Source organism: Sturnira hondurensis, unplaced genomic scaffold (assembly GCF_014824575.4).
Source record: "Sturnira hondurensis isolate 20B ecotype Veracruz unplaced genomic scaffold, ASM1482457v3 Scaffold0017436, whole genome shotgun sequence".
In the NCBI taxonomy this organism is placed as follows: Eukaryota; Metazoa; Chordata; class Mammalia; order Chiroptera; family Phyllostomidae; genus Sturnira; species Sturnira hondurensis.
This window is the reverse complement of record NW_028090067.1, coordinates 18,035,304-18,054,066: the sequence shown is the minus strand read 5'-3', so window position 1 is coordinate 18,054,066 and position 18,763 is coordinate 18,035,304. Positions and strand designations below refer to the sequence as shown.

Below are 18,763 nucleotides of genomic sequence, written 5' to 3'. Positions count from 1 at the left end.
AATGGAAATTTCAGTGTTAAGAATTATGGCATGGAATCATTTTATCTTTTCAACATCCCATCTCGATTTCTGCCTGCTGCCCCTTTACCTCACACGATGCCTGTCCCACAAGTTCTCTTCCATGAAATCAGGGAAGTGGGCTAACCCGTGCCATGAGGCCTGCCTGAGGTCTGGGAGTGAAGAATTCAGGTGTGAAGGTCATGGTTTGCACATAGAAGTACATATTTTCTCATTCATACATCCTATGAGCTTCAAAATGTCCTACTTTCTCTACCTTTCCTGTTTTATTTGTTACTTTTAATATTGTTTAGGTCAAAAGGCGTCTTCTTCCTAGTATGTACTCTAGAATACTATGTGTTTTGATAAGTGGGTTTTATATATTGAAATTTCTGTTTTTATAAGTGAATTTTCTTGTAATCTAAACTTGTGGTGAAGCAGCAACCCTCTAAGCCCTCTTATATATTCAGATATTCCTCTTGTGATTACTCTGGCATTTCATGTCGTTATTCTCAAATTCACTATCTGCTTTCTCATATCTATAACTTGTCAAATTTTTCCATGCTTGGCATTTGCACCACAGTAAAAAATTCCTGGGCAGCAGTCTCAGTAAATTATTAGTCTCATCACATGATCACAGGTTGACATTTACTTGTATCTCCATGTATTTGTCCTGATGACAAATAATCCTCAAATCAGTTGCTGATACCTTGTCCTTTCTGTACATGGTCTGCGCCTTCCTGGAGCCTGTCTCTTCCTGGAACCACAGTGGAGGAAGTCACTAAACCACCAGCAGTACGAAATGCAGTTCCGTTTTTTGCATGATTTTTTCTTTTTTAGAGTCTTTCACTTCAAATCGCCCATGAGTGACTCCTTGCCCAGATTTTTTCTCTTTCCCAACTCTGTCTCCATAGCCAAGAAGCAGTGATTTCTCCATCAGCGGATTGTCTTCCGGTTTTCTGCTGCATGATTCCACTGGGCTCTCGTGCTCCTTATCTCTCAGGAGTATCTCCTATATACTTTACGCATTTGCTCGACAAACATCTACTAGGCCCTTCTTTGTGCCGGACACCGTGCTCAACAGAGGAGATGCAGGGAGGTGCAGAGGGAACGAGAGGCCCATCCTAGGCCTCAGTGGGCTCACAGTGTTGTAGGAAGGACAGACCAGTCAGCCGGATGAGTGAGATTGGTATAATGATGGAGCCAAACCTCAAGGGGTTGGGGAGCCTGAGGGAATGGCTCCTCTCTAGCCTGGAGGGGCCTAGGTGCAGGAGGGGCCAGGGGAGTTTCCCAAATGAGATGACAAACTCAGCCTTGCAGACAAGTAGAGGGCATGTACATCAGACAGGGAGAATGGCATGTGCCAGGAGTAGGGGAGCCCATCAGGTTCACTGTGACCGTCGCAGACTGGTGGGGGTAGAACTGGTGACTCGGGTGAGGGCAGGCCATAGAGGGACTGGTATAGTGTGCCAAAGACTTTGGACTTTATCCCAAAGGTGATAGGAAATAACTAAAAATTTTGATAATGCAAATGTTTAATCTAGTGGCAGTGTGAGGGACTGGAGAGCAGGATGAACTGGAGATTGAGAAACTATTTTAAGTAACCTTGATTAGAACTGATGGGGGTCTGAAGTGTGACCCCCACAACCCCACAGTGGGTCACACTGAGAGATGTGAGAGATCATACTCTCCTGACATTGTGCCTTTGCACATGCTTTTATCTCCATAGCAAGTGTTTTCCACATATCATCTCATTTTATGCTTGCAAGAATCTAAGAGTAAGAACTATTTCCATACGTACCTGGCAGATGAGATAAACCAAAGCTCAAAGAGGTTAAACACAAGCTAAGGTTCACATGCATTAAAAAATGTGGAGCCAGGATTCAAATTCAGCCTGCGCACCTAACTAATGTTGTCCCTTGTCTTGCTTGAGTCAAGAGGATTGCTGTGACCTTCTGGCCAATTGGGTGTAGCTGAAAGGCAGATAAGTCTAGAGCAACACTATACAATAGAAATATTATGAAAGCCACATACGTGATTTTAAACATTCTAGTAGTACATTAAAAAGTAAAAGGAAATTATTTTTAATAATTTGTTTTATTTGGCCCAATATATCCAAATATTATTTCAACATGAAATTGGTGTAAATATTATTGAAATAGTTGGTATTCTTTTTTCTGAACTAATTTTGGTGTGTATTTTACACTTACTGCACATTTCAGCTTGGACCAGCCATATCTGAAGTACTTAGCAGCACATGTGGCTAGAGGCTGCACAAGGGGCAGCATGAGCCTAGGAATGGCCCTATACTTCTGCCGCAAGCAATAGGGTAGATGGCGATGGCATATTCAGAGATGAGGGAACATAGGAAGAAAAGATGAACTGGAAGGAATTTGAAATGTGAAACACCTAGGCAGAGATTCCCAGTCAGGGGTTGTGTATGTAGGTGTGCATCTCAGCAAAAAGGTCTAAATAGACGTATAAATTTGGGAACTATTCTCATACAGGTGATTGTTAAAACCCCAGGTAAGAAGAAACTCACAAGGGGAGATTATATAGAAGGACAGAGCTTTTGGAGACAGCAGGAACAGACAGATGCCTTGTGTGTGTGTGAAGGAGTTCATTCGTAGCAGCAGATGAGGCATTTCCCCTTGAATGGGAAGGAAGGAAGGACAAGTGAGTGTGCATACGGAAGGTAAATTTGTGTAGGTAAAGGGGGTGGGGAGAGGCAGGAAGTAGGACTTCTAATCAGATGTTGACAGGGGTTCTCTGGGTTCATTCTACTTCTTTCTTCTCTTCTACAGAAAAATGAGCCCTGGCTCTCCTTGACTACTCACAGATTTGTGAATAATGGTCCAGCAAGGGACTAAAACCAAGATAAGCACTCATTTCTCCGGTTGCAATTCCATTCATATCTATTCTCTCATTAATTTCTTATTTTGAAATAATAATAAATGCACAGGAAATTTGCAAAAATAGTACAGAGAGTTCTCCTGCACCCTTTTATCCTGCTGTCCCTAATGGTGACATCTTACATGATCATAGTGTAGTATCAATACCGGTAAGCTGACATACAGTACTATTAACCGGACTGCTATCTTCTCTTTTACCACTCCTAGTAAGAAGTACCCTAAGCAAAAATAGTCAAAATGATGTAAGATGTAATGTCCAACCAGATCAAGAGCTTTGTGTGTGTCTGAGAGGTATGATTCCCCTTAACTAAGTGGTATGCATCAAATACAACACTAAATGTCACCTAAACACTCAGGCCAAAGAGACCTTCTTACAGCCATATGCAATTTGTACCATCGTTACGTGGTTAGACCAGGCTCCTTGTTGTCTGTTTGGCTTGGTCTCATTACGGAGAACAGCAGAGAAGAACGGACTGTTCTGCTCTTCCCATCAGCATTCATAACAAAGAGTGTGTGACTGAAAGAGAGAAGCGAGGCACCCAAGGTTGTGTGGCTATACAGTGCAGGTCTCACAGACAACAGAACTCAAGCTCGGTTTATGACACCCCATTGTCTCTTGGTCGATGGCTATTGCATGCCCCCGGGATCTACACAGCAAAAGGAATGATGGATTCGGAGGGAGTTAATATTCATCCAACTTCCAAGTGGGAAGTGACTTCATCCAACTTCCAAGTGGGAAGTGTTTCACAGGAACTCAGAACCCCCAACACAACAGGCTACTCAATAAATGTTAGGGGTTTAATCTGATCAACTCACAAAACAAACAGACCCAAAGGAAGCAGGCCCACTGTCAAAAAGCAGAATCAAACAGAAAACCAAATTCTATTCACTATAAGTCAACAAAAACCAACAAGAGAAAACTAACCCAACTTGAAGGGAACAGTGGTCAAGGTTCAGCCAAGGCGAATTAACAAAGTGAGAAAGTTCCTCTGTATTTTCTGTAAATCACTGTAAGAGGTGATTTGTTGATGGGTAAATACGACTTTCTTTCTGCCTTGGAGATAAATGAGCTCTAGTTCTCAAAAAACAATATATCTGGCAAGATGTGGAAGACAGAAAAAAGAAGTGTTTTGTCCACAATAATCTGGAAAGCAAAGGAAATGCTTCTTTCTGATAGCTGGGTGGAGAGCTTGGCCTTACTTCTGAGCAGCTGAAGAAGGAAACATTTAGCAGGAACAGACTGAATAAGAGTGGTCAGGATGGGGAGTGGGAAGGGATGGGAGTAATAGACAGAAAACTGTACTTGAAAAATAATTAAATTAAAAAATTGGAAAAAAAATAAGAGTGGTCAGATGCCTTCAGGCTGAGTGATCTGTACAAATGACATTTTTCTTACATGGGCTCCTTATTATTTGGTGTATCTACACCTTCCCTTATATGGTCACAAATTATATGTGTGCTACCAGTCATAAAACAGTTTTTGAAATATTCAAGAAGACAGGCTGAGAGCTATTGGCAACTGTGAAGACAAACTGAAGGGAACAGGACCCAGGGCAGCAAGGCACCCAGGGTTGGGGGTTCCTCACTCTGTCGTGGCCTCTGGGAAACACCTTCAGAACAGAGCAGCATGCACGAGCGTGCCTGGGGGAAGAAGCTTGAAATCAACTCAGCTCTAGAACTGCTGTTATCACATAGTCAAGGGTGAAAAGAGAAAAGCTGCGCATCTGATGGACCAGCCCTGCACTGACCAGAATTCAAATTCAGCCATGAGTTGAAATTCAGTCACCGATCCCTCTGTAACAATGCCTTCGGCCATTTGTCCGGGGATGAAGAGGTGCTGCCTGCATTTTGAAATGTGTGCAGATGCTTAAACAGACCTCAGTCTCTAGTCAGACAAAATGCCACCAGATGGGGCTTAAACGCTGGCCCTCTTTTTTTAGCTGTTAGAATGCGAGAAACTCCTTCCACATCTAGTCCACTGCAGGGGACTATTTTTATTGGGCTCTTTCAACCCCAGCTCTGAGACACATCACAGATATTCCCATGAAAGTCCCACAAGTCCACAGTGAGATTAAACCCTGTGCCAGACAGACTTGCACAGCCAGGCAGGCAAAGAGGGTGGCGAGTCCTGCCACAGCACTGTCCCGGCGATCACTCTGAGCTGCAGGTAAGCTAAGTGGGGGCGGCATGGACGACAGGGCAGAATTAAAATGTGATCAACCTGGCATCTGGTCTCTCTTCTCTATTCAGCTTTCGCAGAAACAAACATGAAAAAAAGGGAAGAAGCAAGGAGCAAAAATAAAGAGAGATGGGGCCCCTTCTGGGAAAAACCAGTTCTAGTCCTGAATTCTCAACTGTGTCTTCCACCTTAGAAAGCCCGCGGCGGCTTTAACTGAGCCCAACAGTGACAGATACGCTGAGCCTGACACAAGTTGGAGCCAGGCGGAGGGCGGGGGGTAGGCAGTCTCTGCCCCAGTCTTCCTGCTGTCTCCCTCCCCCATTCTAATCACAATAAATATATTTATACTCACTTGATTATGTCAGCCAGACAATGCTCCCCTAATTGGCAGTGATCAGGGCTCCAGAATTGCTTGGGTAAACCTGCTGTCTCTCTATCAGGCAAAGCAATAAGGGGCCGCTAATGCCATCCCCATTAACAATTTCCAGTGGAATAAAAACCAGTCCCCTGACTCCTGCATGGCAATGAATTTTCCTAATAGCTCCTAAAGCCAACCCTTGAGGAACTCAGACTTACATGAACCTGCCCAGCATAGAAAGCTTTGATAAATCTCCCCCACCCTCTATCTTGAGTGCACAGAAAAAAAACATAGCCACTTCCTTCTGCTTGAGGTTCTTTTGTTCTTTTGCATTTTTTTCTTTTTTCTTTTAGAGGGCTTATGGAGCTAACTGTCATTTTTGGTTCTTGGTTCTTTGTAAATTACAGGGACATCTGGCATGCAGTTTACTGCATTTGCTAGCTCCGGTATGTGTGGTTATGTACGCAGTTCCTGCTGCGTGTGCGTGTTAACACCCTACATGCATAATTGATGCATGCATAATTTGGAGCTTGAGTGCATTGGTATATTTTGACATTTAAGACTGACTATTGAGGTGCCAATTATAAGTGATTGCTCAATAAATATTTATTAAATGAATGAATGCACCAGGAAGGCAAATGTCATTCATTCACTCATTCATTCAGCAGATATTTAAATGCAAGTATGTGCCACACACTGGGCTAGATACAGGGTGTCTGCTGATGCAGCCCCACAGTTCCTGCCCTCCAGGAGCTCACTGCTGAAGGGCAGGAGGGAAGCAGGCCCATCAACAATTATAAGATATCATGGAGACACAGTGATAGAACTCTGTGCGTGTAGTGTGGAAGTTCCATGGTTGGGCTGAGGCCAGGGTGTGCTCTAAGCTGGGGCCTTAAAGTGTTCCAGAAAAGAGGACAGCCCAGTCAGTGACAGGCCACAAGAAATCGCAGGGTGTGCACAGAGAACGAGAGGCCAGAAAGTACTGCAGGGCAGCACAGAGGCAGGGAGTGGGCAGGAATTCATTCACTTCAGTGTAGGCTCAGGGAGGGACTGTATTGGGGTGGGGGGTCTGGGGAGAGTAAAGGAAAAGAATCTCAACTACCTCAGTTAGGGGGCCAAAAGTCTCTCCTGGATTCTGCCAGAATGTGCATACACACACACACACACCTCAAAGCAGAATTTGGACCCACTTCGGACCTGTTGTTGGAGCGTGGTAAGGAGATTTGACCACACCCTGGCTCTGTCATTGGCGAGCTGTGTGAACTGAGCATGGCTGGCTTCTGAATTGGCCAGCGGAGAAGCTGTACGTTGCTGGCTCTGAGGTTGGCACGTAGACCACACCTGGGCCCATTCCATGTATAAACCACAGGCTCTGTGCAGCACACAATAACATCACTTTCACTGTCTTAGAGCGTGGTACCCTGAACACAGTTTTACAGGAATTCCTAAGAATGATTCACAGAAATGTAACGTATGGCGGAGATATCCTACTGCCCCAGCCTGGGTCAGCGTCCCATTATCTCAGTTCTGAAACCACCAACCCCAATTAAATTCATAACACAGATCCCTGCTTGATTCAGTTCCTATAAAGCATCACTTCGCGCTCATCCTTTCTGATAAAAAAAACTCTTAATGGTTCCATTTGACTTATAGGCTCAAGTCCAAAGTCCTTAGAGTGGCATTCAAGGCCATACCCAAGCTATTCCCTCCTTACCTGCCACAACCTCTGCCTCAGCCACATGGGACCCCTAGCAATGATACCCATGAATGTTCCCACCACGGTGCCTTTTCTCACTCCAGATCCCCACTGAAGGTCCAGCTCAAGTTCAAGTCCATCTCCTTAGTTCTCTGGTCACCTTGTTTTCCTCTGAACCCTGTGTGACACCAACTGACCCTGTCATTCATTTGTGACTATTAATTGCACGTTGTGGATTGTGTCTTATCTCTCCAGCTAATGTGGATGCCCCAGAGGATAGGAGCCACATCTCACCCACCTTGGTAGTCTATGCACCTAGCACAGTGTCCTGCTCATGGAAAACATTTGCTGCTAATACGTTTTCCACCTTTGTAGCCTCTATGAGACTATTGAGTAAAATCCATGGGAAGTATGATTATTATTATAATCATAGTGCTGTTGCCTGAAGGGTTTTTTTCTCTCTTGAAAAAAAGAGAAACTTGGAGAGAGTGGTTTGGTGCAACCATTTTGGAGTAATAAGGTTGTGAAACATTTCTCCCATGATTCATAAACAGTATTTCATATGCGTTACTTTGGAGCTTAAAGTTCATCCAGGAATGAGCTATTTCACAAATCAAAAGGAGCATATGTGCAACCCACCAGGAGGAATAATCACTCTGCTAAATTTAAAGGGGAAAATGATTGAACACTCCAGACTGAAATTAGAAACGGCTTCACATCACCTGACTGGAGAGGAACATGAGTGAAGGGATTCTGGTCCCGATGTTCAGTTTTTATTGTCCGTGTTCCATTGAGCAGCACATGGGATTTTGCACAAAAGAGGAACTGGCATTAAATCAATAAGGAAAATCAGCACTTCCTTACTGATCCAACAGCATTGAAGGAAGCTGAGCTTTGCCAACATGTACAACTGCGCAGAATTTGTAACCGGGCAGTTAAAACTGCCACGTAAGCTGGCAGCTGTGCTTTCCCCAGAAGCAGAGCTTCAGGAAGAAAGACAGCTTTTAAACTCCAGTTCCACTTTTGCAAATTAGATCTGGTCATGTAAAGCTGTTTCAAGCCCAAGTTTTTTTCCTCTTTTCTTTTCTTGCCACATTAGTAAAGGATAGAATTGTTTCTATCCTATTGTTTTTACCCACGTGGAAATTCATTCATTTTTCTCCACAAATATTTCCTGAATACCTATCATGAGTCCAACACCATTTTAGGTGAAGAAAAGCAGCACAGTCCTCGACCTCACAGAGTTGCTTCCAGCTGAGGAGACAGATAAGAAGTAAGCGAGCGAACAAGCAGATCTATACTTGGGCAGGCACAGATAACTGAGATAATGCGAATGCTGCATGTGGAAAATTAATTTCCAGACAATTAAAAGTTAAGAGCCCTACACAAACATTGTCTTTGCTCATATGTTACCTATATTAAAGGGTATTCTAGAAAGAATACCCCATATACTGCTCCTTGCATGTGATGTCGATGTTCCCCACCGACTTGCAATGGGACATGTATTTTTTAAAAATATTTTATTTATTTACCTTTAGAGGGGAAGGGAAGGAGAGAAATATCAATGTATGGTTGCCTCTCATGAGTCCCCTGCTGGGAACTGGCCTGCAACCCAGGCATGTGCCCTGACTAGGAACCGAACCGCGATTGTGTGGTTCGCAGGCCCGTGCTCAATCCACTGAGCTACACCAGCCAGGGCTGGGACATGTATCTTTGAGGGACATTTCTAGGAGAAAGATTTATGCCAACTTGTGTCTGCTCCACTGTGGCCCCCACTGTGGTCTGCACAGGAACCTGAAATTCCTTCTGGACCTCTCCCTCTCTTTCTTCCTCTTTATCCAGTTCCAGCAGCCTTCTCATCTGGGTGTTTAAACCCTATATTCTAAATATACTTTAAATCAAATCCCTTCTTTCCATTACCCTTTCCTTAGCGCAGGCTTTATGATTTCTCTCCATGACCGCTGCAACCTGCTTCTTCCCGATTCTAGGCTCAGATGCTCCAGTGTCCCCTCTCCATTGCTTCCAGAGTGATTGTAAAACATGCCCTCCCCTGGCTCCCTATGCCTGCAGGTGGAGCTCAGGCTTCTTGGTCTGGTCACTACCAGCCTGGCCCCAGCTGACCTGGGCAGGTTTATATCTCTGCACCCTTCCTAGATCCTGGGCCCCACTCATACCTTCACCGTGGAAGGTACCCTGGCCATACAACAGGCAAATTGCTTGTTCTTCCTGAATACTCTCTTCCTCCTTTCCTCTCAATTCTTGCCATTCTTTCATATGGTTCCAAAGTCACCTTCTCTGTGTAGCCTTCCTGTTCCCACCAAGCAGAGCTGAACTCTCCCTCCCTTCTCCCCCAGGGTTATCCTGACACCTTCTTGCTTCAAGTACAGCATCTAACGGCAGAATTATGCAATGATGTGCTTACGTCTGTGTCTTCCCTCCTAAGCTGACAGCTCCTCCAAGAAGGGAATGTCTTATTTGTAATCTGAAATGCAGCACATAGTTGACCCTCAATAAATATTTGATGAATGGATGAATAACCTGTGGTTTCTTCTAGTTTCACTTGGGCTGAACTATTCATTTGAAAATTAGGTGACTATGGCAATATACTGTAACTAACCAATACGATAAAGAACTTAACTTTGCTCTTATGAACAATGGATTTTAAACATTTGAGCTAATGGATGCAGATGATAAGGAATTTCAGAACCAAACTACCTAGATAATATTTCTGCACATATTATAAATCTGGAGATAGTTGAGAAGGCTAAATATATGATTAAAGCATGTAAAACAGAATAATTATCTGTATCCTTTACTGCAGAAAAGAAACTTGAAACTTAATAAGGGTTTTTTAGTAAAAGACTGTACTCCAAGGATGACTAACCATCTTCCTTCTGCACGCACATAAGAGATGAGACTGAAGTGCTAAAAGATTAAAGTTAAAAACACAAAAAGAGCTCGATGGTGTCCTAACTGGAACATGTGGGACCATTTCGTTACTACAACAAATAACTCAGTGTGTCGAGGGCTTGCTCTGAACCAGGCCTTGTTCCAAATGCCCTACCATTTATTTCATGGCATCTCCATAACAAACCCAGTGGGTTCGTTTTAGTCATATCACTCCCACTTTACAGTGAGGAAATGGGGGCACAGAGTGGTTAAGTGACTTAGCTGAGTGGCACAGCAGGAAAACAGCAGAACTGAAATCCCAGCCTGAGCCGTCCGGGCCCCTGAGCCTTTGTCCTTTCTCCGCGGCTCACCGCCTCACGGCCTCCCCAGGGAGGCTGAAACCGGTGCCGGACCTCTATCCGAGGACGGAGGCCTGAAGCTAAGCTCGCACGAACTCAGGAAGTTCACATGACTGTTTAAATTTAACACGAAAATCCTTGAAAACATTAATTACCCTTCATTGCCAGGGCAACCAACCATCTCGTGGACTTCACCACACCAAAGAGCACGTGTACATATGTGTGTAAAGGAGCGCCCCTTTGTCTCTGTTCCGGTGAGTCGGCCTATCCCCTCTCATCTTTCTAATGAATGAGACAGTGGATTGTTTTGTTTTGTTTCCAGCAGTCTGCATACATGGTTTAAGCATCCTCCTGTGTTCACATATTAATAAGACGACATAAATGGAGTCAAATTTAGATGTTATGTTTACTACCTTCAGAGAGATGGAATTTACTCTTGGGGCTAAACAGCTAGCATCTTCTTCCCCGTTGTGTTTTCCAAGGCGACCTTGTTTAGCCTGCCTCGGGGACATGAACAGTGGGGTCGCTGTCAGCAGGAAACAGGGGCAGCTTGCTGAGTAACTCAAATGCCTGTGCAAAAGGAAGTCAGCACTCATCGGACCTGCAGTGCAGATGATCAACCCTGAGCTGCGCTCCGGCTGCAGGAAGCCTGGAGGCTGGTCCAGGAGAACCAGGGCGGCCCAGCAGGGGCTCTGTGAAAAGGCTGTGAATGAGTCACTAGACTTTTCAGGTTGACTGAGATGACTTCTGTTGATTTTCTTCGAATTTAGATGTGTTATCAGTGTTCACACATTGGGCATGACGGGGGAAAACGAGTGAACATTTTCTTGATAGTGCTGGCCTTCTGCAGGGTTGTGATAAGATTTGGGGTAAGATGTGACTCTCCACGAAGGTGCTGCTCAGTGCATTCCAGTGTGTGTTAGGGGCCTCACCAGGGTCTCAGCATCTTAGCATCCTGAGCTGGGAGTAAACCCAGTGTGATAGGCTCATGTGTCTTCTGACATTATACACAAGTTGGCTTGGGTTGGTATTTACTATTTTAGGGCATTAGGAGGCACTGCTAACTGGTCACATTAATTAGTTCATGGTCTGGGAAAAGCACTTGTTTTCTAACATCGGGTCCCCCCTAATAACCAGACAAATTCTTGGTGTCTTGGTTAAGTATTTGGGCTCTAGAAGCTCAGTGAACCCCTCCCTCTGGCCTCAGGTTTCCTCATCTTTGAAATAAGTAAAACAATGAAATATACCCCCTTGGGTAGGGTTAAATAGATTCATACACGCCAGGTGCTTGGAGCAGTGCCTGGTCTGTCTAGTTAGCACTAAGTTTGGACTTACATTAATGCATACATTTTTGTTGATACAACTTCATGTTTGGCAGAGGACCGACTCCACTGCTGGCACAAAATAGGTGCCTGGTAAACATGTGTTAACTGTTGATGGAACTAGAAGAATGTGTTTAGTGGAGTTCACATACCGTAACCAGTTCTGATTTCTCAGTAACCAGACTGGCAAGACTGGATATTAGATTTACTCTCCTATAGAGAAGTATTTGCAAATAAATGGAGTGCTCTACAATCAAATATCTCTGCAGAAAACAGGGAAAGAGAGAAGCCGGTTTTGTGTGAAGACCGTGAAGGAAACGGCCTGAGAAATCAAGCTGGGGAGCATCACACGAGAACAGGCAGCAGGTCTGTGCCTCTAAATCAAACACAGTATCTCATGTAATCGAAAACTTAAAAATTACAAAATATATGTTATTTTTGAGTCTACAAAATAAATATGAAAAACAGGAGTCAAATTTCTGACCTGTATTTACCTTCTATTGATCGTCTTATGACAGCTTCAACTTGAAATGAACGGTTTAATTTAAAAAACAGAAAGAAAATGAACAGTATCGTGTTCCAGGAACTGGTATAGCATGACAAGAGTATCTTAGTATTAGGTCAAATCATGGAATTGCCACTTCTTTTGGTAAAAAACTTTCAGACATTGTCGATTTCATATAGTTCTGTCTGCAATATGTAAGCTACTCTGACACTAAATCAAAACACATATTAACTTGCCTTTTATTGCCTGTAATTATGGCTATAGAGCAAAATTAGCCAATTGTATTTGTCTTCACCTCTTTTGCTTCTCAGAGTTTGTGCACAGTAGGTGATAAACAAATGTTTTGTTAATTGAGTAGTGTTTTCTATTATCTTCTCTTAAAAATAGGCCTACATTCTGCTGCACTACCTAATGCTGAGACTGCCCTTAAAATATAATTAGCAAAGTGTTAGCTTTGTTTCGTGTTTCACGATTCAGATAGATCCTTTCCGCTCCTTGTTTGGGCAGCACTGGAAAGCTAATTAATACAGTATTAATGTTTTGCAGAGACAAACTAGACTCTGCTTGCACACATGGCCATGACAAGAATAAATTTAGGTCAAAAATATTTGTGCAATTAAAGAAAAATGTCGTAATAATGAAAGATTATTGTTTATCTGATGCACCTCTGTGCACTAAGACACATGACAGAATTAGGCTTGTGCTCTCCCAAGAGTTTCGATCACTTAGGGCCCAACTGGGGCATCCTGGAATGAACTAGAATGGTCAGCTTTGGGATTCCAGGATGAGGAGCTTCATGATTATTCATTTAAGGCTTAATAACCGTTGGGATTGGTCCCAAACTTAGGCGTACACACTGAAATAGCTGAGCAGGCAGCATGAAATGGTCTTCGGTTCAGAAAATAAAGAGCTCCTTCCATGGTGGACGAGATGGGCAGTGTTCAAGGAGCAGCACAAATAACCAGGAAGCAGTCACGCCTCCACGGGCCCCAGTTTTCCCACGTTTGTTAACTATCTCCTGGAGAACATTCATTCTCTGTAACATCTGCTGTTGAAAGGATAAATATATCTTAAAATTCTCTGCATGTCTTGAGGGGAAAAGCTCAAGCTCTTAAAAGAATTATATTAGTTTTGGTCGACCCTGTGCCAGCAGCTGCATCGTAAAAGCATACTGCTGAGAAAACAGAGTTGCTTTCAGTTTTCAAACAGAAGAGCCACGACCCTCTCTTGGTTTGGATTCTTACACAAATCAATACATGAGCAAGAGAGGGCTCACGAAAGCGTTAACTTTTCTTCCAGTGCCACAGATTTTTTAGGAGATTCTTTGTTAAAGCATGGAGCATGCTCAATTTTGCTCGATTTGTGCTGTCTAATGAGATCCCAGCCCCAGGTGATGTGCTCCTACAATACTGTCTTCACGCTAATTACATTTTAGAACGGGTAGAGCAAGAATAGTTCCAAACATACTTGAGGTAATAACTAGTCATATATCCAGAAGGTCAACAGTTCAATCAGAGAGAGAAAAAAATTAGCATATCTTAAGAGAGTTCAGTGGTTTTATACAAGAGCTCTCATTTTAGTCTACAAGAATACTTAAAACACTGATAGAGCCAGGTAATTCTATACTTCCCTTTTTAACTCACTGAAAGCTCCCAATTTCAGGGTATAATGTCTGAGGACAAGAAGCCTCTGTGGGGGGGGGGGGGGGGGAGGAAGGGTGTTGTCAGGGAAGCTGGCCAAGTTGGAGGTTAGGAGTCTGTGCCAGGACTCAGGGCCCCGAGTGAGAGAGAGAAAGGCCTGGGCTGCTGCGGGAAGAACTGGGTGATGCTAGAGAGTTTGGCATCGGATGAGGGCTGTGGGCCAATCTTCCATTATAGTAACAACACAGATGACAACAAAACCCTCAGACAATTGGGTACCAAATCACTATAAACAAAGATACAATCTGCTCGTATCAGTACAGTTTCCATAACAGTGACTAATTTCCCCCCCAAATTCCCATTTTTCTATGATTTCTAACAAACATCAAAGATCAGCAATGGGAAACTATACCCATTGCATTCTGTTTTAAATGACCGAAGTTGCCTTTTGTTCAGAAGTGCAGAGCATTTTGATTTATTCTAAAAATATTTACTGAGCACTTATTATGTACTTGGCAACAGTTTTATGGTTGGTTTGTTCAGAGATGATTCCTAAAAAATACTTTCTGCTCTGCTAAAGTATTAAAATACTACTAAATCAGCTTATAGATTTTTTAAAATATGTGAAAAAGTGGCACTTCTCATCCTCCAAAAGTCCCATGCCCTGCACAAAGAATCCCTTTCAATAAAGTTGCGTGCAACCTGTCACTCTGTGAAACACAGCCTAAGAACTACCAGTTGCAAGGGGACCATATTCAGTAGATAAATACAGGTAAACTGGGGAGCAAAGAATGACTTTTGTAATTTAAACTACAGAGGAACTTTTAGGCTTGAAAATAAAATTAGAAAGTTACTCAACTCACTAACTTTTAAATAGGATGCAGTCTTTTTAAGATCATTTTTAAATAGAAAGCATTTAAATGTACAGAAAAGCACAGAGAAGAAGAAATAGAAGCTTCCATGTACCCATAGGGTTTTTATGAGTCTATTTAATTGACCCCGTTCCATTTCAGAGGGGTCCCTCTTCTAGGTGTTGCTCACCCAAAGACATTTCCATATCTGAGACCAGCCTCTGGGAAGAAAACCTTTTGTGGACATTTCTGGCCCATGGAGTGTTCTCCTTTATCCTCTGGCCACTCTACTCTGAGCTGTTGTTATTCACAGTGGGTGGGGAGGGCCAGAAGATGCCCTTCAGCAGGTCACAGTCAATTCAGGGAGATCAATACCCACATAAATAATTCTGCCATAAGGCTGCCATGAGTGCTGGGGAGAAAAAGATTAATTCCGTCTGGGGAAGAGCTTGGGAGCAGGGGTAGGTTTGGGGTTTTCCCTCAAAGGTTGGCTGGGATTTTGGAAGGTGACTGTGTGGGGAATGGGCGAGCCTGAGCCAGAATGAAGGCCTTATTCCAGGATGGTGAGCAGACGTGGCCCGTGGCCCAGAGTACATGCTCTCAGGGCAATGCGTGCACTTGGCTGTAAGAAATGTTGAAGGTCTCTAGTTTGCGGATGGAGGGGTCAATGCCCCAGATTTTCTTTTTCAACTGCGCTATCAAGTCTTACTAAACTTTAATAAATATATCACTCAGCTGCTTTTCAATCCTAAAATCATAAAATGTAGAAATAATTTACATTTGGAGAGCATGTTACACTTTACTAATGGCCTTTTTAATACACATTATTACATTTGATTCATGTAACAGCCCCGTAACGCCCCAGGCTCATCTCCACAAGCTATTTCCTTGGAAAGTAACTACTAGTTATAGAAACTACCAGCTATAGAAATCAGACAAATTGCTACTAGCAGCCTTCTTGTGTAAGTGCAAGCCAGGATAAAGCAGCAATTCAAGAGAAATGAAAGGAAGAGTCCCAAGGCAGAGACTGAGAATCCTGGGAAGCTGATGAGATGGTGTCTGTGGAAATGGCGAGTGAGCAGAAGAGACAGACAGTGTGCCGCAGAGGATGGAGTGAGTGGAGGGTGGTGGCCCACGACCGGGTGGTACTTTCCACAGTGCTGAGCACAAAGTAAGCCTGTTCAACCACAAGTGGGGTTGGGTGTATGTCTTCAGCAGAGCTATGTGAAGCAATTCAAAAATCTAAAATGGTGGCTTTTAGAACATGGGTATGGGATAAAATGAAAATGTATATATAAAATTTTAATAACATTGAGGAGCAGAAAGAGTGGTTCCAGCACGAGGAGGGGAAGGATGCTCATCTCATTTGGCCCATCTGCCTTCCCTCTCATTCCGGAACATCTCTGATCTATTGTGACTTGGCTAAGCTGTTCTCAGTGCACATACTGAAGGGGCGCACTTTCGCAACTACTTTACAGAAGCTAAAACAACCGGCCTGCCATGATGGCTGTAATCTAGTCAGCATGAATCTTACTGACGTTGGACACATCAACATATCCACTCAGCCTGCTGCAAGTCAGTTTACGGTACTTTTCCACTTAGAGACATGACGTGAAACGGAACTAATCCAGTTGCAGCAAAGTGAGTGAATTGTTGAACAAACCCCTTTCTGTGGAAAAGAACGTGGTTTTGCAGCTCGTTTGGGAAAAAAAATCCACAGGACACTATGTCTTCTCTTGAACTGAGCAAATGCATTTATTTCCATTTTATTTACAGCTACATTCAATCAGAGCTATTTTATATGATAGTGCATTCTATTGTCCTTAACTGAGGGCCATGGTGAAAGCATCTGCAGGATGTTTTCATTGTAACATTTCAACCAAAATGTTACAGTGAAACTTAGCCTAAGGACTATTGCTCCAGCTGGACTACGAATTTGGCAAACATCGACAACTTGGAGAGAGAGAAGAGAGATTAATAAAAACCAACCGGATCACATATATCCTTTTATATTTTCCCTCCTTTGCTTTCTGTGGTCAAAGAACAGTCTACACACAACATATACTTAATAATTACACTTTGGTTGTGACCATCACCAGCAGACAAGGTGCAGAGGGCATGGAGAATAGCGGGGGGACACAAGGTTGGGCAGACTCAGGGTGATGTGCTAATGGAACTGAGGTTCTCGAGCCGGAGAGAAGAAGGCTGGGCCTGGCAGTTGCACAGGTAGTTTGGGCTACTTACCTTTACTGAATGTTAGCATGCACTCTGTGTGCCAGGTAAGATAAAAGAAAGTTGATTTACCTCTCAGCAGGGGATTTAGGATGAGGAATGTGGAAGAAGCTTTGGTTTAGATGGGATTAGGCATCAACACAGGTCCTTAAGCAATCTTTCTCGGGAGGGAAATTTTACATTTGAGCTGTAGATACTCCTTTTAAAATGATTTAGGTGCCCTGCAGTAGGGAAATGACGTGGAGGGCCCCCAAAGTACTATTCCAGTTGTTATCCCGTGATTTTTCAGTAGCAGGTGCCAGGAACCAGACTGCTTTTTGCCCTCCTACCTCCATAGCGAAAAGCACTTGACCCCTTCCTGCCAGTGAACTGTACTGCAAACAAACTTAACGGTTGGGAGTGATTTAAGAAGCTCACTCTAGCTGAAAGCTCAGCCAACTCCGTGCTCGGTCATCCCCTGCTGCTTACTGGCCTGGCTCTGAAGTGTCCCAATTCCAGCAAGTGGGATTCTGCTTCACTCCTAAATCCACGTCTTACTGGATTTACCAGAAATCTACCATGTACCCCCATGCTAACACTGGAATCCTTCCTTGACTTCCAGGTCTCACATGATTTTGAGATCACACCTAGCACCCACTCTCAGAGCCTCGTGTCTCTCTGGCCCACACCCCGCTCATGTGCAGGCTCTGACCCCAGCCCTGGTCCCTAATGTTGACTGTCTTTGTGCACAGAGCACTGGTTACTATTGGTCCTAGACGCCTCCCCTTCCTCCCAAGGCCCCCACCCCCCCCACCCCTCAGGCAGCTGTCGGTCTGTTTGTTCTCTGCCCGGCCATGTCCTGTTACGCCACACAGCTCCGTTTTCCTATGACATTCTGTTGTACATGGCTGCACATGTGACCCTTTCTCTGCAATCCAATCTGTAACAGGGCCTCTCAACCTCATTACTACTGACATTTTGGGCTGGTTAAGTCTTTGCTCTGCCGACTGCCCAGTGCACTGCAGGATCACTAGCGGCACTGCTGGCCGGCCTCTTCACGCCAGACGCCAGCAGCATTCCCTCCCCAATCTCAAACTGGGACAACTGAAAATATCTCTAGGCACTGACAAATGTCCCTGTTAGGGAGGGGGTATCAAAAGCACCCCTTGTTGGAAACCCCACTCTACAGGAACCCAGAAAGGCAAGAGTATTTTAAAGCCAGTCATATATACTTTGAGAAATAGATTATATAGAATATTTAAATCTGATAAAATTTTAATAACTCTAAACTATTAATAAGTACCAAATGGATTTTGTAAATTTTGTACTATGACACAAGTAGATAATGGGTAAAGTGGGGTGAAATCCCTTCACCCCAGGTCAGTTCTCAGATTCGATTGTGCGTAAGAGTTACCAGGGGAGTCTTGTTAAAACTGAGATTCTGATTCAGCAGGTAAGAGGCAGGGTCTGGTGTCCTCATTTCCAACAGGCTCCCAGGTGGTGTCAGTGCTACGCACCCCTGGGTCTCATGTTGCAGAGCAAGGCCCTGGACAAAATCACTGGGGAAGGGTGGGAGTGGGGTTTGAATATTAATGATTTCAAAGTCATGAGCAACATTAAAATGTGCATTGTGGACATGGCCTGCACCTTTCTATAATGAATGAAACTGCTCACAGAATGTGTTTTGAAATGTGACATTTCTATTAGCTTGAAGTTATAAATATTATACAAGTTACTTGTCAGTTCTTTGCTTTGGCCAGGAATGAAAGCCTATGAACTGCTGAGCTATTGTAGTTTGACAAGACTTTCAGAAGTTTCCAAAGGTCTGATGGAAACCTAAACTT

General features: G+C 43.7%; 1 protein-coding gene across 2 annotated transcripts in view; it reads right to left on the bottom strand.

Moving 5' to 3' along the window:
* Positions 1-18,763, bottom strand: part of GRAP2 (GRB2 related adaptor protein 2) — a 67,938-nt gene that overhangs the window by 33,800 nt on the left and 15,375 nt on the right. Inside the window, exon 1 of one of the 2 annotated variants that reach the window (XM_037068447.1) lies at positions 5,441-5,706. The exons of the other annotated variant lie outside the window; for it this stretch is intronic. The gene's annotated coding sequence lies outside the window, so the exon portion shown is untranslated. Of the gene's footprint in view, positions 1-5,440; positions 5,707-18,763 lie in introns of those variants that run through there. 2 annotated transcript variants of the gene reach the window in all.